The 26298-nt window shown below is 38.4% G+C and overlaps 1 protein-coding gene across 1 annotated transcript in view; it reads left to right on the top strand.

The window, feature by feature from the left end:
- The window catches only part of LOC146461491 (uncharacterized), a 125377-nt gene that overhangs the window by 51854 nt on the left and 47225 nt on the right, over nt 1-26298 (top strand). The gene's annotated exons all lie outside the window — the stretch shown is intronic.

Raw genomic sequence — 26298 nt, 5'->3', positions numbered from 1 at the left:
CGAAAACAATGATATAACGGGAGGTTAGGGAGGTAGGACGTCACAATAGCTCCCGGGTTGACCTCATCAAAAGTGATGACATCATCTAAAAATAGTATAGGGACATCATTGGGGTAGTATAGGGTTCTCATTATAAAACGATGATCTCATAGTTTAAAAATAGAATAGTCATAGAATAGTTACAAAACTTTCCCGCTATGAAGTAGGAAACACAAACTATAAAAGCTTCCAAGCAGTTATTTATCATCAGTGAGTTTAAATCATTCGCTAAGCCTCGGTTGGAGGTTTGAAATTTTTTGCTCCGCGGAAGGTGAAAGACCTTTGGACTTTCGCAAGCCTACACTTGGGTAGTATGAGGTCATTACTTTGCCTGGCGTTCCTTTGGTGAATTTTTGAACGGTTTTGAAATCGTTTTCAAAGATAACCGGGAGTTAGATTGTTCATTCATTTGTTTAGTGCGATTTTTTTTCTTTGTCCGTAAGCGTATAAAAAAGCGATTACTGCCAAGCACATTATTCACGAATTTGTGAGTCTCAGTAGTAATCATACATTTTGCTACTATTTTGGACAAATTTGATCGAGACTGTGATTTCGTTGCTTATAAAAGATGAAGTCAGACATTAGACATCAGACATCACACGCGTTTTTCGATTCACACACCGTTACTTAAGCAATTTAATGTTAATTAAGGTGAGCTTTGTCGGGGATTAAACAGTAAAAACAGTCTTTTGTTGTCTTTGTTCATGACATTGCTCCGAATGAGAATATTACGGTTGATTTATTGCTGACTGCTTAATTTGCATGTTAAGTTTGGCACGCACTGAAAAAAATAAAACACGCTCAGAATTTACTGAAAATTCTTTATTCAAATCGTTCAACAATTCAAGTACTAAGTAAAGTTCTTATTACAGCGTTAATCATCTTTATCCTCTTCATCGCTAGGGGGATAGAATGTCATTTTTGGTGTCCTTTCATCTTTGGGAGTGATTGCTCCACAATTTAATTATCCTCCTCATGGAGTTATTTTTCGGACGAGTGTGAACGCTTGAAGTTTGTGTTTTCACGCCTAAAGTACCCACTACACCTCATCAACTACACAATTAACACCTTTATCAACTCGAGAGTTGCTGACCAGCAGACACCGTAGGCCTCACCAGTAATGGAAAATGACGTGAGCCTATGCAGGGTTTCCCCCTACTCCAAACAAGCTAACCCTAATCCCTATACAGGGTTTCCCCTTCCCCAAAATAAGCTAACCACAATCCCTATACAGGGTTTCCCCTTTCCCCCTAAACTAGCTAACCCCAATCCCTATACAGGGTTTCCTCCTCCCCCAAAAACTAATTAACCCTAATCCATATACAGGGTTTCCCCTTCCCCCAAAACTAGCTCTCCCTAATCCCTATACAGGGTTTCCCCTTCCCCCAAAAACTAGCTAACCCTAATCCATATACAGAATTCCCCCTTCCCAAAACTAACTAAACCCAATCCTTAAACATATTTTGTCCCTCTCCCAATCTAGCTAATCCCTATATACAAGCTTTTCCCTTAATATGGCTTTCTCTGGTATTTTAATCTAACATTTCTATTAGATTTTAGTTGTTTTTGTTACTTTACTTAACACTAATTGAGCTTGAGAGTGCTGCGTTGCAGAGGTCTCTCGCTCAATATAACCACTTACATGGTTAACCATTCTACTAATGATTTTTTGTTCTACACACAACTATTTCCCCACCCATACACTTAAACCCCTCTTTTACCTACTGATTTTAATCAGTGGAGACTTGGGAACCCATATATTTGGAAGACAGAGTTCATTGTGATTGGTACGCGGCAGCAGCTTGCAAAGACCTCCATCAGCAGCCTTCACGTTGGTGACGCGCAGATAGCAACATCGTCTACGGTGAGAAACCTTGGTGCGTGGTTCGATGCAACGTTCTCGATGGCCTCTCATGTGACAAAGACCTGCGGTGCTTCGTTTTACCATCTCCAGAACATCAGACGTATACGAAAGTATCTGTCACCGGAGGCAGCGGAGACGCTTGTGCGCGCGTTTATCACGAGCAGGGTTGACTATTGTAATAGCTTAATGTACGGACTCCCTGCATACCAAATAGGTAAAGTACAACGCGTCTAGAATGCTGCTGCTAGGCTAGTTGCACGCGAGTCTAAATATTGTCAGATGACGCCGCTGCTCAAGAGGTTGCACTGGCTGCCAGTCAGATTCAGGATCCAATTTAAGTTGCTGCTCATCACATTTAAAGCTATTCATGGTATCGCACCCGACTACATAAAGGACCTTATAGTTGTGAGGACACCATCTAAGTATGGCTTAAGATCCAATGACAGTTTATTGTTAGGCCATCCAAGTTTTAAATCATATAAGACATTAGGGGATCGTTCTTTTGCAATGGCCGCACCTAGCCTGTGGAACGATTTGCCAGCACATTTACGAGACTGCGGCAACATCACCCAATTTAATACGCTACTTAAGACACACCTTTTTGCTATGGTATTCGCTTCTGATTGATTTTTATATACGTGTTTTTTTTTTGTACATTTTACATTTCATACTATATATTTTTTACTTTTTTACTTTAATCACATCATTGTAATGCACATTTGATCATCTTGCCATGGAAAATGCGCAATATAAGTGAATAAATTATTATTATTACCACAAAGGTTGCTAGAGATATTTCTGAAACTTACTTTAATACAATCTCGCCATTTCAATTGACAAAGCAATATCCTTCTTCATGCTTCAGAATAAGTCTTTTAACGATTGCCTGCATAATCAAACGAAATATTTATAATTTGAAAACAAATTTATCGGACAGTGGCATTTGAAAGTGTTGCCGAATAAGTCTTGATTACTCTAGATAGTTTTTTTCTTTGGCAAGGAAAAATTGTCTTTTGGTTTAACTACAGTATATGTATTTGTCCAGAATCCTTGGTTCTGTTGCACAACCATACTGTTTAAGGGGTGTCAACAAAACCTGGGCTAGGCCATGGCCCGGGCCATGGCCTAGCCTATGGCCCACCTATTTTTTTTTTTTTTTTTTGGCTGGAAATGAAAGAAAAAGGAAACGAAGCTCAATTACAAAAATATGAAGCAGTAAACAGAGCGAAAAATTGTTTAGCTAATGCATCGCGAGGGCCTTAATAGTACCAGCTCACTCGTCCCAGTCTTTTGGAAGTTTACAAAGCACTGAAAGAGGGTGGGTGTCACCACGAGAACTTAAATCGCAAACGTGAAATGAAAGGTGAGTAAAATGCGTTCAAGATTTGACGATTCTTTGCTATGTTGGATAGTGAAAGAGGGAAGTTTGCTTTTTATTGGAGGCTAATTCGTTTAATTGTTAATTGTTCGTTTAATCCTCTTAGGACCGAATTTTTGTACAGGAAATATCGCACTTTTTGTCCCAATTAGCCTTTTTCGGGGCTGGAGTGTTGTCAATTAGCAGCGAAACGGGCTCAAAATTGCCACAAAACCTGTAAATTTCCCTGTTCATGTGAGCTGAATAGGACTCCTTTTATCTTCACGCGCATGCGCATAACCCGAAATTTAGACTTTTTTACTTTTTTACTAACAAAAATCGGTCTAATTTCCGAGCTTCTTTCTTTTCGTTAAAGTCCTGCTGGGGCCCTTGAGCAAACTGTGCACGACAGTCTTAATACATATATACAGCTATTTCAATTAACGTTGTTGGATTATAGCTTCAAGCCTAGACCGCAAGGTGATACAGGAGTTTTTTCACATAACTGTACAAAATTCACCAATATCTCGTCCTTATAGACAAGACAACACGGAGGCCAACATTTATGGTATATTATTCCAACTTCTTGCATCCCATCGAGGATGGATTTACAACTAACTATGCCACCTTTCAGTTGTTGGCTTTAATCCGACAACGTTAATTGAAATAGTTATATATAAATATAGGGGTCGCGGGAATTCGTCTCGCTTGATATCTGCGACCAATCACCAACTAGACTCTATATCAATGTGAACTACCTTTTTATTTGACCAAGTAAACCGACCCTTCTTACTTCTGAATTTCAAATAAAGGACGTCGTTCAAGGAATGTGCTAGATAGGCCGAAGAAATAAGAGCAGGGCGAAAAAATAAATTTTTCAAGAACTGACATAAATTCTGACTGATGGATATGCCACTATTTACACACACTAACAGTCACGTTTTAAATGCGAATAAAAGATACATTTATTGGCGCCAAAAAAACAACAACGCCCCCTGAGGAGTCACATTATAGTGGCATTCAGAAAACGCCATGCCCTTGTCTTAAGAGAGGGAAGTGCCTTTCTATCGCAGCCTAGCTTAACATTACTAAACGTGTTCCTAACAGTAGTGTGAACTGCCGACTTTGGAATCAAAACCTTGATTTTACAATTTTACACTAGTTAACAAGACATAACAAATCCGTAGAAATCGAACAAATGTTCACAATGAAGTCTGTGTAATCAAAGGCCACCGCCTTGCTTCTGTTCTAAATCATACAATACCTCTGCACTAAACAGTGTGAACTGCCGACTGGCATTAAAACTTCAAGGACAAGATATGATTAATTAGCATGCACCTTCAATGTACTGTGAAATAAAACGCCAAGCTTCTTTTGTTTTAAAACGTATCCCAGCGTGCACACTCTTAACAATATGAACTGCTTTGGAATCAAAACCTGACAAGACATGGTAAGTTTAAAGCCCTTAGCAAACGTTTACAACAACACGGAGTGCCCAGTGAAATCAAATGTCAACCTACTTGAGTGTCAAATCGTCCCTTTGCACTTAAAATAATGAAATTAAAAATCAACTACTTTGAAATCGAAACTACAAAAGGGACAGGACATGATAAATTAGCAGTGAGTAAACAAGAGCTGTTCAGTGAAACATACTGTTGTGTCGAATCGCACCTCATATCACCTAGATTGCAGTGCAGGCGTATTTAGCGAGAGCAAACTGAAACGTACATTTAAGACCTCAATCGCGAAATGTTTAGCCGCCATTTTGGATTATGAACAGCAGACAGAAATCTAAGACCTCCAAGGGACTGGGACGAGTGAGCTGCTGTCCTCACTCAGGCCGTCGCGGCTCTCGCTACACAATTTTCGCTCTGTTTACTGTTTTAATATTATTTTAATTGAGCTTTATTGTTTATTTGTTTGTTTCCCATTTTTCCAGCAAAAAAGGGTAGGCTGTAGGGTAGGCCATGTGGTGGGCCATAGGGTAGGCCATGGCCCGGTCCATGGTCTAGCCCAGGTTTTGTTGCCACCCCTGTTTAAGTCTGTTTTGCATGGTTTGTTGAACTTAGTATTCATAAAGACGTTGCAGTGCTCAGCATGACTCGCTTGTTAATAATAGTTTGATCTTTCCTTCGCACTTAAACGTAGGCCTACTCACCGAAAACAATGGTTCATTAGGTGTAGGTGTAGTGTCATTGTTCAAAGAAATGCCAAATCCAAGCAAGAACGACGGCGAGATCGTTGATGGGTTGAGAAAAAGCTCTCTTGCTGCCTCACCAGTTTGTGCATTTTGAATTTAACCGGCTCCTGAGATAGAAGGACCTCTTAGAAAAAGTCTGTAATCTGAAATTTTGTGGAAACAGCATGACACGAGGAGCCAGACGCCCAGAGAGGCGGAGATACTAGAGAGACGTCTGCTCCTCATTAGTATGCAAATGACTCCCTTATATAAAGCTCTCCATGGCACCGCCCCAAAATATATACGTGACTTAATTACATTGAAGCCGAATTCCAGTTATGGTTTGAGATCTAACGATAACTATACGCTCAAACCACTGACAGTTAAAACGTTGCCCACCCTCGGAGACCGAGCCTTCGCTACTGCGGCTCCTCGATTCTGGAGTGGACTACCTCTGGAACTCAAGAAGGAACACAGCATTAACATTTTTAAACGGAAACTTAAGACTCTCCTTTTTAAAAGAGCATATTTCAATAAGTCCTTTAGAATAACTTTTATACAATTTTTAATTTTTAACAGAATTAGTTAGCATGATGTTTATGATCTAATTTTTATGCCTTTACAGTTTACTTTTTAACTCTATATATATTGTTTAATTGATACCATTTGTAAAGCGCATTTGAAAACTTCAGTTGAATTTGCGCTTAAGAAATTATTATTATTATTATTATTATTATTATTATTATTATTATTATTATTATTATTATTATCATTATCATTATTATAAAATACACACAAACAATGTATCCCTACTTCAGTGAATTGATCTCACCTCGTTGTTTCCAATAAGCTCTGGGCTGATTTCTCTACTTGACATACCGCAGACTTTTTAGCGCCTTTTTAAGGGTAAGTATTTTAAAAAATACTGAGACTGAAGTCTAACGGGCGATTTACACGGTACGACTTTGCCGCATGCGAAACTACGACAGGGCTACGACACGAATTTTTTCGTGTAAATCAAACCTGCAGCTCGCTTACGACTGTTATGTACGCCACAAAAAATTTCGTAGGACTTTCGTAGGTATAGGCAATGCCCGGGGGGGGAGGGGTACTCCCCTATATGGGCTATACGGGGACGTGCCGCTGGATAGGGTATGGTTTTTGGCCTCTCTGGCCTGAACAGGGTATATAATTTCAAACGAGTCTGCCCTGGACCCGTCCTAGACAGGGTATGGTTGCAAGACCGTCGTCGAGTATTTGGCAATCCGAAATAAGAGACGTTAGTGTGTATTTATTTTAGTGAACAATGCGTCACGTCGATTGAGTTTCCACTTATGGTTCACCGCTGTTAATGCAAAATTTTGGGAGTTTTTGTCATCACTTCTAGTTAGTGTATTATTTTATCTGTTGTGATTGGTATCCGCGTTTGAATACGTGGAACATCACGTCCGGTAAGTGAAAGTGGGCCTTTAAATGTTACTGATTACTATTGCCAATAAACACTGGTGTAACACAAGAGCTAGATGTTGTCCTTTGTCCTAAATAGGGTCTTAAAATAGAGGACACTGTCCTACACAGGGTAGGTACTTAAGGTTATTTTCGCCCTAAACAGGGTCAGGGTTTCAAACCCCCAGTGGCACTCCTATACCCAAAACTTTGTCAAGTGCCCCCCCGGGAGGCAATGTTGGGTGAAAAGAGTTATGTGCGATTTTTTGCATGACGCGAGCAGCGCGCGGTCTAGACATCGCATGCGACAGTCGTGAGCAAAAGTTGTGCCGATCTATAGACCTTTTTCATAAATGGCGGCCGATTGATTGTTCTTTTCAAGATGTGTAAATTAGCCCTACTGACCTCATTTCAGAGTAAAAATTCTTTTGAATTTTGCACATCCTAACGAGGCTAGTAAGGCTAATTTTCATGAAAACAAAAGAATAATTTATTGTCCGCCATTTATGAAAAAGGTCTATAAGACAGAGAGATGTCTTTACTCCTGACGAGTAGTTCCTGTGCAAAGAGGGTGATTCGCTTGCCATGATTGGCGAATGATCACGGAGAATTCTTTTTAAAAGCGGCCTCTCTATCAGGAATTCAGTACTTCCCCGACAAACAATTTTATTTGTGAATCCCACTAACCTTAATGTTGTGAGATACCTGTCCTGCGTCAAGGTAAACAGGCTTCTGAAACGCAATAAAAGACCTATCCATTTATTTTTTGCAATTATTTTGTTTCCAAGCTGCAAGGGCAACTGCTGAGGCATCACACTGCGTCGGCAAGTAATGTTGTCAATAACTTTCAAGAATCCGGCCAGCGACATAAGCGAAAATTCGAATTTCTTTTTATTTCCTCAAAAAGACCCTATTAGTGAACGATTTTCAAAAAGAATATCCAAAAATTCCAGCGAATTTTTATTTTGGAAAAAATCCGATCGCCCAATTGAAACTATGCAAATTAGTACATTTTCAAAACTCTTGTTCAAACAGGGAAACGTTTTCTTGAGGTGATGTTTTAACAATACTTTTTACATCCCTTGTGCCTGCTCCCAAACTATATTTTATCTCTACCTGAACATTCTTACATTTGAAGTTGCCCACGTAAAGAATACAATGTTTGCTATTCCTTAGATAGAGGGCGTTTTGCCATATTTCAGATGACCATATCATCGGGGGTATACAAATTTGCTGCTAATAAAAGAACTTTTTTGAAAGGGCAATTTTCTTAACTTATTTATCATGTTTAAATATTTAGTTTGGCACAATTCGCCATTTCAGTACTTCATCTTCCTCCTCTTACTTTGCACGCGTCAGTACAGTTCACGGAAGCATTTGGATAAAAGCCGACCAAGGTCTCTGGTTTCATCTCATGCTTTATACACGAAAATAACTAGCTTTAAACTTAAATGCTCCCCATATTAGCATAACGTTACCAAATGATTCTTTTCAGGTGAATTTTTCGAGTTTATATTGAGACATTCAAGCGAGATGAAAGAGCCTTCCCACGGAAATAACTTGAATTCTCACGTCTCTCATGTCATGTTAGACTTCCAAACTAACGTTATTTTCAAGCTAAAAAGTGTAAATGCTCCCTTTTTACGGGACCTAAAACAGAATTTGCTTAAATTATTACAAATGAAGTCCACCGCAAGAAAAAACTAAAAGAATCGCGCACCGACGTAAATGTAAACATCACTGAGCCGTTTCTCGACTTGCCACATGGATGAAACGCGTCCGTTGTTTTACCTTTGCCCATCTTTTTAAGAGCGGCTGCCAATAAGAATCGAGAACTGCATTTCAGCGACCCCTTGGTCGAATTTCTGATATTTCGCCTGAAGATACCCTTGGATTAACTACTTTCGAAAATCATATTTTAAAGTTCCAAGGTATTTTATTTTTGCGAAAATTACGAGAGTTTGAAATGGGGCCTAGGTGCGGTCACAGGCCAATGAAAACCGCGAAAATTTAGTTCAAAGGACGAAGCCCCGTTCACGGTGTAAAATAACCCAATGAACTTGAAACTTTACACAAACCTAGACCAACCATGTCACAAGAAAATTAATACAATAAGCATTCCAAACTCGCTGGCTGCTTTCTAAAGCATGCAGATTTGTGTACACTACTCAAAATGGCCTCGAATTCAGTGCCAATTTCATTAAAATAAAAGTGTTTCTGGTATGTTATTTTCTCTAAATTAAATCTCATATCTCAAAAGACGATGAAAAGAACTTATTTGTTTCAAGTTTCATACTCTAATTCAAACTCTTTCCCACTCAAGGAAGATCGAATATGCATGCGATACTTGTGGCTCGCAATTCCCGTCACAAATTATGAGATCAGAACCGATTCACAAACAGTAACACTTGGCATCTGGAGCCCGTGAATCTTTCCAAACATCACATAATGGGCCCTAAAACTAATCAGACTGACTGAAGACAGCCATTCAATGTTTTCGATCCCAGATTTTTTTCCTATTCTCCTCTAAAATAATATAGTTATTTCGGTCAATTAGCCTACGAAACATGTGCAACAAATTTGCATACCATTCTGACCATTTCGATGTAGTGCAAATCAAACTTTAATGGATGGAGAAAAACGTGTGACTTTGTTCCTGCCGTGTTGTTTTGAATATTCGTTTTTCGCAGCGACGGCTCAAATCAATAAGCCAGTGTGCAGGGGCGTAGCCAGGATTTCTAGGAGGGGGGGTTCCAAATTGGTTCCAACGAAAACGTTTGGTCTAAAATCCTTACATTACGTACGTACAAGACTTTGGCGTTTACGCTACGCAAAAAGAAGACGCCTTGATTGCCGTTGAGCGAACGTGTTTATCACTTCCTCGATATTTATGTCTCGGTGGTAATTGATGTTCATCAACGCCAGCCCAGACTCTCGCTCGCTTGACATGATGTTTTTAACCTCCTTAGTGTACTGAATAAGCGCTCAATTTCAGCTGACATTATCGGCAACGTGCACAAAATGCGGATCAGGTGTGGATGTTAGGAAAGAACTCTCCGTCGCATGCTGCGAGTGTCTGAACTGCACTGGTGGGAAGGTCGGCATCCTCAGTGCTGCACCACTTTCTCTTCCATCGCAGGAGCTCAACATCAACCGCATGAGGAGAAAGAAGGTCGTTCTCATAAAACTCCAGCGCTGCTTCAATGTCAGGATTTCTGTCTCCGAAGGCTACCAGCTAAGGAAAAAGATTAAAGAGGCTTCACAAGACAGCACCATTAGTAGGAAAACCACCAGCTCAAACAACACCAATGGATCGTCTACTAATTTCGCGGGCATTTCTGCTATGCACACAGGTGCATCTTGTTACACAGGAATCCCAGCTCTGCTCATGTCTCCGAAAATGCAAGTGAAACGCAAATAGATACCACAATGACGTTCACTGTACTTACTGCCCCCGCTTCTGGACCAAAACCCGAGGAGGCACCCTAGGATTCTCCGCGTTTATACATATAAGGAATTTAAAAATGTAAGAAAGTAAGTACTGTAACTAAATTTGTTAGTATGCGAAAAAAATCTCGATTTGATCAAACTAGGCGTGCACGGTGGTCTCGGGTAATATTTCAGCAAGCGGGCAAGGTGCTGTCGGGTAGCTGTAATTCTGCAACCACGAGATCTTTGTGCAGCGTTTGACGGTCTTGCGAGCAAGAGTTTGCGTTTCGTCGTCTTCTAGCAGCATTTCGAGTTCTTTCTAGCAGTGTTTCAAGGTCTTGCAAACTCGAGTTCGCATTTCGCCATCATTTAGCTGCATTTCAACCACGAGTTTGCGTTTTACCATCTTCTAGCAGAGTGACTGTCAAGGTATTGCAACCACGAAGTCACGTTTCGCCATCTTCAGCGGTCTTTCAAACCACATAATTATACATACAATACGTTGTTGTTTCACAAAACAAAACTGTATGACTGTAATAGATTTCAATGTGAAATTTACGGAGAAATATGCTAACCAGCTACTTGGATGTTAACTTCAATAAATATTCAATCGTTTTTTTTTTTTTTTAACATTCGTATGCACAGTATTTATATCCAGTAAAAACCATTTACAGGTGTTAAACAGATCTTCAAAAGCGGGGCCAGCAGTGAAAACTATTACTAGTTGTAAGGATAGAACAAAACGAAGAATTTCAGGAATCGCGAGTCCATTACACTCTTCCTGGGATAAATCGCTGTAAAAATAGGAGAGGCGGGGGGGGGGGGTTCCTTGACGCGAGAGGGGGGGTTCCGGAACCCCTGGAACCCTCCCTGGCTATATCTACGCCCCTGGTGTGACACTGAACAACTATATTCAGTTCGCTGACGTGGTAGTAACGCGCACGTGATCCTGGCCAGGCATTTCGGTATGGAATCCTGCGCATACATGGCGCCATTAGAAACTGTAAATAGTAAAAATTACTGCTTGTGGGCCAAGCTACGACTACCCTGGTGATGAAAACCTTGTCAAGCTAAGAGAGTGTACAGAGATGCGTGAGCCCATCTTGCCAGCTTTGGTTGTTTAATTTTGGCCAAACCAAATTTAAGTATTAGTGTCATTTCGTTTTTTAACTTACAGTTATACAGACCTGGAACGTCGATTTTTTCGCGAAAAAAAAAAAAAACACCCATAACAATCATCCTCACAATTAAAAATATGAAATCTGTATATTTGAGAGCGTAGTAGTGAATTTCCCACCGACCACCAACCCGACCTCCCCCCTCCCCCCTAGCTATAAGCGTCAATAATACTGTGGTTATTGTTTACTTCCCTAGACTGTTTTCTCGCTGCTCCTGCCAGTTTTTTTCAACTCCGTCAAAAAAAATAATAACAGGAAATTTGAAGTGGAAAATGTATAGGCGAAATACGACTCTCACCCGCACGTGTTAGTAATAAGGTAGTTACGGCCGTCATCCGCTTGCGCTAGTAATAAGTTAGTTTTCGTGGCCATCATCCGACAGACCAGGGCTGGCAAGATTCTTATCTTCTCGGAAATTTAAAGAAACTGGCAGAAACAACGAGAAAACCGGTTTAGGAAAGTAAACAATAACCACAATTGACGCTTATCGCCAGGGGGGATGGGGACGGGGGCGGGGGAGGTGCGGTTGGTCGGTGGGGAATTCACTACTCTAATACCCTCGAAGTTACAAATTTTATATTTTTAATTGTGGGGATGGTGGTTACGGATAGATTTTTTTTTTGCAAAAAATCGACGTTCCAGGATCTGCATTACTATAAGTCAAAAAACCAAAAACTGACACCAATACTTGGACGTCGATTTTTTTCGCGGAAAAAACCAAAGCTGGAAAGATGGGCTCTCAGATCTCTTGTACAATCTTTAAGCTTGACAAGGTCATCAACCCCAGGGTAGTCATAGCTTGGCCCACAAGCAGTACTTTTCTAAAAGCGCCCTGAACGCGCAAGTGCATGGCCAGGATCACGTGCGCGTTACCCACATCAGCGAAGTGAATATCGAGTGACAGTTGTTTTGTCACACTGGCTTATTGATTTGGGCCATCGCTGCTAAAAACGAATACTCAAAACAACACGGCAGGAACAAAGTCAAACGTTTTTCTCCATTTTACTGATCGACTGCTTCATTTAAGAAGCTAAAGGAGCTGTAAAGTTTGATTTGCACTACTTTTTCCTGCGACATCGAAATGGTCAGAATAGTATGCAAATTTGTTGCACCTGTTTCGTAGGCTAATTGACCGGAATAACTATATTATTTTAGAGGAGAATAGGAAAAAAATCTGGGATCGAAAAACATTGAATGGCTGTCTTCAGTCAGTCTGATTAGTTTTAGGGCCCAATATGTGATGTTTGGAAACATTCACGGGCTCCAGATGTCAAGTGTTCGTGAATCGGTTCTGATCTCATAATTCGTGACGTGATTGCGAGCCGCAAGTATCGCACGCATATTTGATCTTCCTTGAGTGGGAAAGAGTTTAAATCAGAGCTTGAAACTTGGAGCAAATAAAGTTCTTTTCTTTGTCTTTTGAGATATGAGATTTAATTTAGTGAAAATAACATACCAGAAACACTTTTATTTTAATGAAAATAGGCATTAGTTTCGAGGCTATTTTGAGTAGCGTACACAAATCTGCATGCTTTAGAAAGCAGCCAGCAAGTTTGGAATGCTTACTGTATTAATTTTCTTGTGACATGGTTGGTCAGGGTTTGTGTAAAGTTTCAAGTTCATTGGGTTATTTTACACCGTGAACGGGGCTTCGTCCTTTGACCTAAATTTTCGTGGTTTTCATCGGCACGTGCCCGCACCTAGGCCGCATTTCAAACTCTCGCAATTTTCGCAAAAAATACAATACTTTGGAACTTTAAAATATCATTTTCGAGAGTAGTTAATCCAAGGGTATCTTCAGGCGAAATATCAGAAATTCGACCAAGGGGTCGCTGAAATGCAGTTCTCGACTCTAGTACAGGCAGCCGCTCTTAAATACACTTGCCAATAAAGCTTAGTTTTTCAGTGCGTTTGTCGAAAATAGCGGAGAAATAGTGCAACGTTGTTACTGACTACTTGACTCATTCAATCACAACCGGATAACACGACTGAAAACTTGATAAAAAGAAATGCTCTTACTTGTCTGCAATCGTTACTCACATTATATCTGGCGATATCACATCCCCGAGGCAAGGCTGAAAATTGTCCCAAATTCCTCGTATAAGCTAAGAGATTCAAAGTTTTGTACCGCGCGAATAACTTTTATTGCGTGACAAGTGAAATGCGATTACACAAGCGCGCGAAAAGCACAGGAACAAATTGTGTCAAATGATAGTGTGAAAATAAATTTTGAAATTGCAACAAGAAGAAATTGAGGCAAGTCAAGGTCTGCAAGGTATATTTTATGAACTCTCGAGATCCACCCTGTGTTGTTTGTGCCGGATTCTCATTATCAGCAACAACAACAACAACAACCACCTTTGTTTTTCTCGTGGCTAATTAGGAAAAGTAAAACCGAAATTAACTCAAATGAAAACTGAACTAATCATGAGCTTTCGAAACCTTAATGCGGTATTTCAATACCATTCTCAAACAAAAAGCTAATCTTTTGAGGAGAATGACTTTTGTCTTTCTCCATGGCAGCTCACCGTGACTGATCAAGCTCGAAAGAAGGACTAGATTTGCAATGTGTTACGCTTAATCAATGCAAAAAGAACGTTTGCTGCACCTTGAGGCCCAAATGATCGGGCACTATGAGGAAATTCAGGACGAACTAGTGTTGTTGCTAGAAATGGAAAGTAAAGTTTTGCATTTGAGTGAAACTGAGAGCATGAAAGAACATTTCATTTCCTTTCCTGGTGTTCCTATGTTCTAAACAGAAATTCACTGCTTTGAACTGATTACTTGACTTTACTCCAGGAATCATGATTTATGATTGAAACTTTCCATTTGTCTTTATATCCTCTCAGACCGAGAGGAGTAAGGCCTTCGCTGCAGAAGGGGGAAAGTCACAAATCTTTAACGGAGAAGGGAGACCGAGGAATAAACAGCAAAGAATTGTTGTTCATTGCCAATAGGCCTTATCACGGTTTTCGACGCTATTTTGACGAGTAGGCAAACACGCTTGAAATAACAGTGTTTGTATGGAAATCCGATGTCAAATAATTTTAGTAAAACATCGCTTCTGAAAAATTCATGAATTGGAAACTTTTGGCACTAGGAAAACGATTTTAAGAAAAAAAATTAGAGGGATGTAGCTGTGCCAGAAAGCGTCCAGTCGTGTTTTGAACTTTCCATACATTTGTCTGTAACGCGAACCAGCCGTGAACTGCTACAAAAATAGTTCGCGGGAAAAAAATACAGACAAATGTATGGAAAGTTCAAAACACGACTGGACGCTTTCTGGCACAGCTACATCCCTCCAATTTTTTTTCTTAAAATTCTTTACCTAGTGCCAAAAGTTTCCAATTCATGAATTTTTCAGAAGCCATGTTTTATGAAAATTAATAAATGGCGAGTTTATAATCTTTAAGCGGTTGTCTGGTAATGCCTGAATGCTTTTGAAGTATTGATGGAGTCCGATAGATGTCATTTCTCACGAAAAGTATGTCAAATAGTAAAGGCAAAGATAAAAAAAAATAGGCACTGGAAGGAGTGCATGTGGTTTCAGCTACCATAATGAAAAGTTGTTGCCGGCGAGTGACCCTGAAAATAGTCATAGTAAGAAAATGAAAGGGACTCTCTTCAAAGATCATTAAATTATATGTGAATTTTACGTTTACGGTAGGTTTTTTTTTTCCTGCTTTATTGAGTCCCTTTTTGTGCATTAATGAAAAAGTTGCAAAGCTGGGGTGTTACTTCGGTAGGTGTATGGTAAGTGACTGTGCCTTAGTGGGGTTGCAAATTTGTATGGAGGTTATTTTCTAAGTGATAAAGTGTGATTTTTAGACTGCCGTTATAGGTATCTCTCTAGTGATCAAACAAGTTTTGTGTATAACTATAGATATGTTATTAACCAAGCTGGATATTGGAAATTGGAGAGCTCTAATTCTGTCTCGTTAACAGTGCAAAACAACGCAATGTCATTGTAAATAAAGGGCAGTCTATGACTGCATGTGGCTACTGCTTTATCTTTGTAGAATATTGCACTAAAAAAGCAATGTTATATAAATTCAGAGGGTAAATGAACAGCTCTAGTCAGTGCAAAAATTGTGCAGCGTAATTTGATCGTGTTGTCATATGGGCAAATTTGGTATGCGCTGGAGGATTTCGGTTTGTTTACACTTTAATGCACAGAGGACAATAATAGATATGGTTTGGCTCTCCCATGGTTTACATAAGGTGGCATGGTGAAGAAAGTTCGTGAATCAAGACACAGATAAACAGACCCGCGTTTACGTCTAAAAAGCAAATATGTTCAATTTTCGCCTCGAGTGAATCTACGTGAAGTCGACCGATCCAAGCGAAGTGCGGGTCACTAAAGTACAATTTCTCGACTCTATTAAACTGAGTACGTTTTTCGAAAATTTCGGCAAAGCTATTTGAAATATGAAAAATCGATCAATTTCACATAAAGCGCGGTAAAATTCACATTCAAACCAGTAGTATTTTGTAGAGTGGGTTCCCAGGAGCACTCAAGCATTTCCGAGAACGTCTACAGCTCATGTGATGATTTGCAGATCTTGTTTACGATCGCACGTGTTTACTCGCCTTGACACTATCTCGAACGGGAACTTCTTCGCTATGAACTAACTGATTTCCTCTTTTTTAGCAGTCGGGTGTTCCTTATAAGTTGTTCTTTTGATCTGCAGTATTGAAAACCTGTGTTTTCCTTCCAAGAATTGAACCACAAACTGACGCCTTGAAAATCCACGCATGAGAGACTAGACAGCCATTTTGAATTCAATACAAGGATCTTCAGTATGAACAAAGCCGATTGAGATCTCGTCACCCTGTCGTGGTGAACCTTCGGCATTCCGAACATTAACAGAAAATAGACTTACTTACTTACACGACACGATGACAATGTAGCTTTCAGCTTCTACAAAGCTAAAACCACAAAAACGGCCTCGTGGCTCCAGCTCGTCGCTTGGAGAAGACGATTCGAGAATCCTCGAGAAGCTAACGAGCATCTAAGACAGGATAGAAAATGGTTTTACAAAAATAAACAGCGAAATGGAAGCCCTCATATGTCAAATGTGAGAGGACATAGAGGCCATGAGAGAGGAATTAAAGGAAGCAACAATGCAAGATCATTAAGTGCCGCGTGGGAGGAGGTTGTGTGGCTAAAAGCAAAGAACAAGCATTTAGAAGAGCAAGTGGAAGGCGTTCTTAAAATAAATTGCCAACTAAAGAAGGTGGTCGAGACCCTTAAAGATCGGGAGGTTAAACAAGAAGATTATTCGAGAAGACAGAACTTGAGAATTATCAACGTCCCCGAAGAAGCGGGAGAGGATAATAAAGAATGTGTAAAGAAGGTCAAGGATATACTATCTGAACTCGGTGTGCGCCCAGAAATAAAGTGTCACTCGATACACCGTGCAGAGACCAAAACCAGCTGCAAATGAATCATCTAAAGAAGTGGCACGTTCACGACCAATTCTTGTACGATTTGTTTCACTTATGGACGCCGATTTGGTGTGGACAAAAAGGAAGGAACTCTTGAAAGGTCCACACTTTCGTACAGTTTTCATCGACAAAAATTTATCCGCAGAATCAGCCAAAGAACGCAGTAAACTACGTGCTGCCTTCAAGAAAGCTAAGGAACTTAACATCGAAAGTGCTTTCATTAAAGGTAACAATCTAATAATTGACACAAACACTTTGCCTGAGTACCTCAGTTTTACTAACTAAGAACGACGATGTTTAGGAACCATACATGCCCTCCTAAGAACATTTACTGATGAAATAAACTTAGTTTGAGTCCTTTTACTAGAGTTTTTCTTCTTTCCTTTTTCTTTTGTGTGATTAGTTTAAAAAAAAAATCAACAACTCCTATAAAATTAAATATATTCGTTAACAACTTTCGAAGCTGATAAATGCCGTAACTCGCCATTGTTTTTCCAGAAATCCTTTTTTCAACAGGTGTACAAGTCCGAAGTCCCAAGGGTCGTTATACTAAGATTCCAATCTTAAGACCGTTTTTAGAACCAATTGTAAGTGTCATATTGTGTGAAGTTGGTCGCGTTCAGGAATATTTTTAGCGACCTATTATTTCGAATCCAATGTGTGTTTCGTTGCTTTTTTTTAAGATGTGTTAGCAATGTGCAATGTCAGAAGTTTTGAGTCTTTGTTATGTGTGCTAGTGTTAGCTGCAACATTTAAATATTACGAACTCGTCACCTCTCTTTCTATTAGGCATTTTACTGTGGGAGAAAATTTGGTTCATGTCGTATTGACTCTGAAAATTCGAGAACGCTAACCTAAACTTCAAAATGCTTTCCTTAAATGTTCGAGGTTTTCGAGCTCTGGAGAAAAGAAAGGCTTTATTGATCTGGCTTGGAAAACAAAACGCAGATATTATCTTTTTACAAGAAACTTATAGCACAAAAGATGTGGAAAACATTTGGAAATCTCATTGGAAAGGGCCAATGATTTTTGCACATGGTTCTAATCGGATCGGTGGTGTTCTGGTACTGGTTAAAAACAGCTTAGAATTTGAATTGAAATCCACAGTAGCTGATGAAAATGGACGTTACATTTTGCTAGATGTCACCGTACAAGGTTCCAATTACTTTATGGGGAATGTGTACGCGCCTAATAAGACACAAGAACAATGCTCCTTCTTTGATAAGCTACCGCAAAAATTAGACAATCTTGTTACTGGTCAAAATCAAAGAATTATAATTGGTGGAGACTTAAATGATGTTAGGGATCTGGATCTTGATAGCTCTGGAGGTTCGCCTAAAAAAAAAGGGTCAGCTAAAGTTCTAGATAACATCTGCTTAAATTATGATTTAATTGATATATGGAGAATCAGGAACCCGGAAAGTAAGCTTTTTACCTGGAGACAAAAGAAGACCCTTGCTCAGAGGAGACTAGATTTTTGGCTTATCAGTGAAGTGTGTAAAGATGAGATAGAGGAGACAGGTATTAAGACGGCTGTTAGGACTGATCATTCGGCGATATAGTTATCTCTTTCAATAGTTTAGACAAGCAAATGCTTGGCTCTTCTTACTGGAAAATCAATTCCAGTTTAATGAAGGATGAAGACTACGTTTCCGCAATAAATGAAAAAGTTCCGGAATGGCTAGCAGAATTTAATGAAGTTACTGACAAAAGGGTCCTGTGGGGTCTAATTAAATATCGTGTGAGGCAGTTCATTATAAAATATAGTAAAGATAAAGCAAAAAAAGAAAGCAAAAGCTGGTAGAAATCGAGACTTCGAAAGAGGAAGCCGAGGAAGCTCTGAGAATCAACTCTTCTACAGTTAAACCTTCAAAATCTAGAAAACTTAAAAAGGTAATATGATTCACATTTTGATTATATGGCAAAAGGTGCAATAATTCGTTCAAGATCAAATTGGTACTAACAAGGTGAAAAAAGCAACAAGTCTTTTTTAGGACTTGAATCAAACAGAGGAACCAAAAGTTGTACTCGAAAAGTGGTTACCAGTGATGGCATGCTTACCACAAATTCAAAGAAAAATTCGATGAAAATGGTAACATTTTATTCGGATCTATACGCCGGAAATGACGAAGAAGTAGACGAGAGTCATCCGTTTTTGCTGAGACCAGAAACCCCGAAACATATTTCCGAAATGAATATCTGCGAAGGGAAATTATCAGTTAAGGAATGTTTTGATTGCCTTCAGTCGTTCGAAAATAATAAGTCCCCTGGTAATGATGGTCTTAGTGTTGAATTTTATAAAACGCTTTGGAACTCCTTAGGAAGCCTACTGGTTGATTCCCTTAATTGCTCTCAAATACTCAAAAGCAGGCAATTATTAACTTAATAGAGAAAAACGGAAAGGACAAGCGACACATTAATAACTGGAGACCAATCAAGTTTATTAACGTTGATACCAAGATTGGCTCTAAGGCAATTTCCACAAGACTGCAGAAGGTTTTGCCTAAAATTAAAATAATACGTTTCAATCAAAACGCTTATGTCAAAGGAAAAACGATCCTCGATGCCGTTAGAACTATAGATGATATCCTAGATTATACAGGAGGGTACCAAATCAACGGAATGTTAGTAGCTATAGACTTTCAGGAAGCCTTTGACTCGGTAAATCGTGGCTTCATGCCTTTCCATCTTTAACTCTGTTCCGTCTTTGATTCGCTGGATACAAACCTTTTACAAAAACATGTTCAGTACGGTGATACACAATGGTTTCACAACAGCCCCCTTTGAAGTTGGTATGGGTGTTAGACAAGGTGATCCATTATCCCTATATTTATTTTTTATTTGTTTAAAAATTTGGCTATTAACATACGTGTCAACAAAGAAATTAAAGGTATACAAGCCGATAATGAAGAGATAAAGTTAGAGATATTTGCTGACGACTTAAAAGTTTTTTTTCAGAAATCATACCTCGCTCAACGTAATATTAGATAATGTTTACAGCTTTACTTTGTGCTCTGGTCTAAACATCAACTATGAAGAGACGGAGATAATGTTTTTGAGAAACAAGAATCCAATATCGGCGACTTTAACAACCCCTGAAAATAGAAGTATTAGCGTTAAAAAGGCCATAAAAATCTTAGGTGTTTATTTTATGTACGACCAGGTTCTTTGGAAAAAGCTTAATTTTGACGAAATTTTAAAATCTATCAGAGAAAAGTTACACTTTTGGAATTGGAGAAACCTAACGGTTCTTGGACGCATACAAATCATAAAAACATTTGCGGTCCCGGTCATCATGTATAGGGCTGGCTTAGTGTGTATACACCAGGACATAATCAAAGAAGTAAACGAAATCTTATTAAACTTTATTTGGAGAGGAAAGGATAAAGTGAAACGCTCAGTCCTTATAAGTGATGAGGAAAATGGCGGCTTGAGAGCACCGCATCTAGAATCGATTGTAAGGACGCAACCAATTATGTGCTGCATAAAATTTTCTGAGGCGCAACAAAGTAATTGGAAAATGATTCTTTTGCATTATTTAAAGCAAGTTGGCGGAAAATTAGTTTTGGCTTGTAGATTTCACCTTAAAAAAACTTCCTGTTAAACCACCTCGTTTTTACGAAGAATGTTTACAAATCTTCGCCGAGCATTCTGCAGCAACGGGAGAGTGCAGTCAAATTTTGAACGATAGCACAAGAGCGAATACAATAATATGGAATAATAAGGATATTTTAATTAATGGAACATCGATTTTTCATTATAGCCTATTTAATAAAGGAATAATCCTACTCGAAGACCTTGCAAGTGACAAGAATGATGTAATTATTAAACAGAATCTAAATAAATCAATTTTCACACCTATGGAAGTGTTTTACTTGATGCAGATTCTTGATGCCCTGCCGATGGCCATTGTGGCGAAATTCCTTGTTGTCTTGTGGGCCAAAAAGCTGGAAATCTTTTATTTTAAGTGATCATATCCTATTACGTTTAAAGGAATCGATAAAGCTTTTTCGAAAAATGTTTTTTTAAAATACGAGCAAAGTATGAAAGCACTCCAACTGCGCAAAAGAAATTTACGGATCTGTACTAAGGTATATGTTTAGATTGGCCCGAAATAAACAAATTGCCATTTAAAATCCCCGTGAAAACAAAATCGCGGGAATTCCAGTATAAAATTTTAAATAGATATTTAGTAACGAATTCATTCCTCAGGAAAATAGGTCTAATAACTTCACAATTATGCACATTCTGTGAACAAGAGAACGTGCCCCTATACTACGAGTTCGTGGCTGGACTTTATTTGTTGGTGTAAAAACTGAATAAATATATACTTAGAGGAACTTTCTAATACTGATATTCTTTTGGGAATCTGGCAAAGAAAGGAAGATTTTCTATTATTAAATCATCTTGTAATTTTAGCTAAGCAATATATTTATGACTGTCGCCAAAAATGTACCCATCCTTCCTTCAGAATATTCACCAATAAGATAAACTACATTTATTGATTAGAATGGCAAATAACGAAGTCCAGTCATAAAGGTAAATGGAAAAATTATAGACTGTACGCTTTAGATACTTAATTACAGTAGAGTGCTCTCGTTTTTCTACCTTAGTGACAAACTGTAGAAAACTAGGTAAATAAATAAAAATTGTATGTATTATAAAAATAACTAGCACAACTAACATAAGTGTGGTGTTTAAAGCTAGTATTGTAACTAATGCTACTATATTGTAAATAGTGTTACACGTTGTTAGAAATTTAGTTTTATCAATAAAGTTAGTTTTGTAAGCAGTTTTATTGTTGTAAGTAATATGTGAAACTTAAATAAAAGGAGAAAAAAACATTCTCTAGGGAAGAACTTCTCGCGTTGCTTATTTGTTGGCCGGAGTATGGTTGACAACTTACTGTCAAATACTCGTCAACTACTAATGTCGGCTAACGTTAGCCTTCCTATGATTGGTTGGTGTTTGAATTTGTAATAAGTATCTTCCCTTTATTTGATGAGGAAAATGTATCGTTCTTTCATGGTTTTCGTTGTGTTCTTCGAAATTTCCAACCAACATAAAGCAACGGGAGAAAAATAAAAATTACAATAAACATTTGAATTGATAAAAATTACACATTCACAATCATGAGTTCGTAATATGACAGGATGAAGTTTCAAGCAGTTTTCAGCGTTGTTGTTGCAAAACAACAACTTTCCAAGAAAAAAGGCGGTACTACAAGTCCACGCTTATTTCCATAAATTACAGTGTACGTGTTTACAACTTTAAGTTATCGTATTAAAAATACAGTACGTGGTTACAGAACAAAAAGTATTGACATTGATAGTCGCCTTCAAATGGAAAGATTTAAAGATTATTATTATTCAAATAAGTACAGTGAAAACTAACTTTAATAACAAAATATCGGGTGTTATAAATTCGGTAAGAAACACTAAATAACTTTACTAAAAACGATAAAAACAAGAAGGGTGGCCATTTCCAGGCAAATGCCGGCGAAAGGTTAACTTAAGGTCAGATACGGTGAATTATAGCTTGACCTTATGTACACAATGTATTGTTATTGAGGAAAAGCCAATTTCAAACATTCTTGACGGAAAGATAAAGTTCCTGAGAAACAGTCCAAAACAGAACACCTGCTTATACCAATTTATACCAGAAGAAAACAACATTTGATCAGAGCTAGATCAGCATTACACTAAAACATAAATAGAAGGATAAACCATTGAACTTTTTAAAACTATTTTATCCCTTTGATTCGAATATTCCCGTAAATAAAGCATACATTGTATAACTTCCCAACACCGAACAATAAATAAACTTAAGAAAACTAATGATAAAATAATACAAGTGTGAGTTTCTACATTGTTCGTTTTTTTATTCTTGAACAATCTTTAATCGATGCCATGTGAAGACCACTATAATTTGAATAATCACTAGACCGGTACACAGGTTCGAAAGTTACTCTCACTAGCCTTGTCAAAGGCTGCTCGTGTGGTGGATACTCTGGAGCACACTAGGAAGATTTAACAATGACAACGTCAGACTTGAACAGTGACGCCCGTACGCGATTGAAAAATCGTCGCTTAGGCCGAACACGAAAATCTAAAAATACCAGTCGTGCCCCTTGTCCTTTGACACCAGTGCGCGCGCCAGAAAATCAGATCTAAAAAAATTCAACCTCTTTCAGGTGCTGACGCGTCCTCAATCTAGGTTCGATGTCTTTCATAAATTTGACCATTAAGCTACGTAGAGCCTTTTTCTCTAAAAGTAGATTCCATAACTTTCGAGCGATTAATAGAGGTAAGTGCGGATTGCCTACTAGACACGAAAGAGGAGTTTTCTCGTGCCAGAAACCTATCTCTCTCGACTACCTCTGAAAGGAAGGAACCTGCATGCTATACTTAGTAGCGTGTATGTTAACTATCATCAGTGAATGCATTTGCTCTATGCTTCTGATCAACTTGAGTCTTGGCGGCCATGTTCCACCCCTACCCCATCTCCCTTCCCGCCTACATCCAGCCAAATAATAGCAAAAACACAACAAAAGAAAATAAAAAGAAAAAAGACGAACGAAAAATCTCAGTTTCGGTGGTTTTGTTCAGGATCTTGATCCTTCTTATTTTGCAACTTTTTTCTTACTTCATTTGTTTCAATTCATGCGCAAATGTTGGCATTTTCTACTGGTGTAACGCCTAAAATACTTGTCACTAAGCCTCAGCCGAGTGACAACTGGCTTAGACTAGTTGAAAACGATTGAGGAAGGAGAGGACAAACATTTAAGTTTGCTTGACAAAGAATCTGACGCCTTCACACGTACATGATCTACTACAAATATCTGGGCTGCAGACAGGTAAAAGCATTTAAATTCCTCAAAGTCGGACTATAAATTAAGATTGTACTCTTACTTAAAATTCGATCAGCCCTTCCAGAGTCAGCAATAATGGAGAATAATGTTATGTATTTTCAATTAACATTCAGTATTACCATCAGTGATTCATCTTGACATTAAAGCTAGGTTTGACTGCAGATGTATTTAAACAAGTTAACCTAAAAAGAATTTTTTTTTTGGTTCCATTCATGGTGAACGTTCTTGTTCCATTGATTAAGCGTAACACATTGGAAATCTTGCGAATCTTTTGAGCTTGATCCGCATCTGTTGAGCCTTGGACCATGGCGAAAGACAACATTCAGCCTCCTAAATATTTTCCTTTTTGTTTGAGTATAGTATTGAAATACTGCGTTGGGGTTTCGAAGGTTCTTAATTTGTTGACTTGATTTAAGTTAATTTCTGTTTAACTTTTCCTGTGATCTTATTGATGAGAATCCGGCACAGACAACACAATGCAGGGTGGATCTCGGGAGTCCATCAAATATGCCTTGCAGACCTTGACTTGCCTCAACTTCTTCTTGTTGTAATTTCAAAATTTATTTTCAGACTGTCACCACAAACGCAAATATTGACATACTTTACTGCAGTTCTGTGCTTTTTGCGCGCTTGTGTAACACATTTTACTTGCAAAGCAGTAAAAATTATTCGCGTGGTACAAAACTTTGAATCTCTAATATGCGGAATTTGAGACAATTTTCAGCCTAATGCCTCGGGGATATGATATCGCCAGATATAATGTGAGTAACGATTGCAGACAAGTAAGAACATTTCTTTATAACTATAGTTTTCAGTCGTGTTATCCGGTTGTGATTGAATGAGTCAAGTAGTCAGTAACAACGTTGCACTATTTTTCAGTATTTTCGACAAACACACTGAAAAATTAAGCTTGATTGGCAAGTGTATTTATACAGATGGGCATAGAGAAGATTTTTTGTTTCTACTTTCTGGTGATAAATGTTTACAAAGGTAAAACAACGGACGCGTTTCATCAATGTGGCAAGCCTGAGAAACGGCTGATGTTTACATTTACGTCGGTGCGCGATTCTTTCAGTTTTTGCTTGCGGTGGACTTCATTCGTAATAATTTAAGCAAATTCTGTTTTAGGTCCCGTAAAAAGGGAGCATTTACACTTTTTAGCTTAAAAATAACGTTAGTTTGGAAGTGTGACATGATATGAGAGACAGGGTATTAATTTCACTGAATTCAAGTTATTTCCGTGGGAAGGCTCTTTGATCTCGCTTGAACGTCTCAGTATAAACTCGAAAATTTCACCTGAAAAGAATAATTTGATAACTTAATGCTAATATGGGAAACACTCAAGTTTAAAGCTAGTTATATACGTGTATTTTACGGGACAAACTAAATATTTTTACTTGTTAAATTATAAAAAAATTGCCCTTTCAAAGAGGTTCTTTTATTAGCAGTATATTCGCATACCCCCGATGATACGGTCATCTGAAATATGGCAATAATCACTCTATCTAAGGAATAGCAGACATTGTATTCTTTTCGTGGGCAACTTCAAATGAAAGAATGTTCAGGTCGAGATAAAATATATTTTGGAAGGAAGCCAAGAGTTATAAAATCTATTGTGAGAACATCAACTCGAGAAAACGTTTCCTTCAGTTGTCTTGAACGAGAGTTTTGAAAATGTACTAATTTGTATAATTTCAATCGGGCCATCGGGCATGTTTAGGCCGATTTCTAACCTTCCCAATTTTTGCCAAAATAAAATTGGCTGGAACTTTTGAATGTTATTTTTCAAACTAGTTCACCAAAAGGATCTTTTTAGCAAATAAAAAAAATTCGAATTTTCGCCTCTGTCGCCGGATTCTTGAAAGTTACTGACAACGGCTCTTAAACTCTAAGTCTTTTCTCTTGTTTCTAAAGACAACAACCTAAACGAAAGTTAAGTGAGCTCCATCCTAATCGTTTCTTTCTAACTGTCTTCGGCCAAGATAACTCTTACAGAAGAATGAAATAATGGGATTGATTTCATTGTCCGCGTTCAAGAACAAGTTTTGCAAACCTTTCGCCTATCGTCACAGCAACACTAAAATGTCTGTGTTTTAAGCGGCTATTTTGTACTGTTTCATTCAGACATTTAAAGGAAAGGTCTAATTTTAAAAGATCTTTAGTTAAGTTAGGGTAAAAGATATTTTAGGTCGATATTTTTGGTCGAAATATCCAGTTTTGGATGATTCTATCGTTCATACTTTTAAATTATGCCAACGCCGTATGAAATTAAACTTTGGTTTGGTCAAAACTGTCAGACAATCATTGTGTTCTTCAGTATATATCCTTTAAGGTATGTCTCAGGGGCACCCAACGGATCGTTTAGATAAATTATCTGCTCGGAAGGCCCTTAATCTCCTACAATTTTCTAAAGGGAATTTTCACCTCGAACGTTCGTAAGATGGAAAATTTAAGACCTAGGCCTGAAATGAACCTAGAAAGCTTTGA

This window comes from Pavona decussata, unplaced genomic scaffold (assembly GCF_977016875.1).
Source record: "Pavona decussata unplaced genomic scaffold, jaPavDecu1.1 SCAFFOLD_198, whole genome shotgun sequence".
NCBI lineage: Eukaryota > Metazoa > Cnidaria > Anthozoa > Scleractinia > Agariciidae > Pavona > Pavona decussata.
This window is presented reverse-complemented; position numbering and strand designations above follow the sequence as displayed.